This window comes from Etheostoma spectabile, chromosome 13, assembly GCF_008692095.1.
Source record: "Etheostoma spectabile isolate EspeVRDwgs_2016 chromosome 13, UIUC_Espe_1.0, whole genome shotgun sequence".
Classification (NCBI taxonomy): Eukaryota; Metazoa; Chordata; class Actinopteri; order Perciformes; family Percidae; genus Etheostoma; species Etheostoma spectabile.
Genome location: NC_045745.1, coordinates 8,333,194 through 8,333,688, shown reverse-complemented (window position 1 = coordinate 8,333,688; position 495 = coordinate 8,333,194).

Genomic DNA, 495 nt, shown 5'->3' with positions numbered 1-495 from the left:
CGCCCTCACTTTCTCTTTTGACTGCAGTTCTACAGCATTTATTCTTTTTTCTTCTACCCCCAATCTACCCCCAACAGGTCTTGCTAATGCTGCAGCCTCATTGGTTTCATACGGAGCATTGAGTGATGAGAAAATGGATTCTCCCACTTTGGCCAAAAGCCATCCTTGCTTCCCCTCGTCCCTGGCGAAGGTTTTCATGTTCTTCTGCCTCTTTCTGAGCTCAGGACGACTCACTTGTTTCCCTTCATCTCAGCTCTCCACCCTGCAGCCGAGGAGACAGACAACCCAGGAGCTCCTGAAGTGATAGAAATCAAGAACTCAGACCTTTTTTTAAGCCCTCACGTGCCTCTGGTGACAATGAACAGTTGCATGAGGCAACAAAACAGCAACACAAACTAACAAAAAAACTTGTTGTAGCTCTCTTCACGACAACACACACACAGGTTGGTTCTTTTTGAACGGGCGTTTAATTGCTTGCTTCTTTCCTTTGGGCAA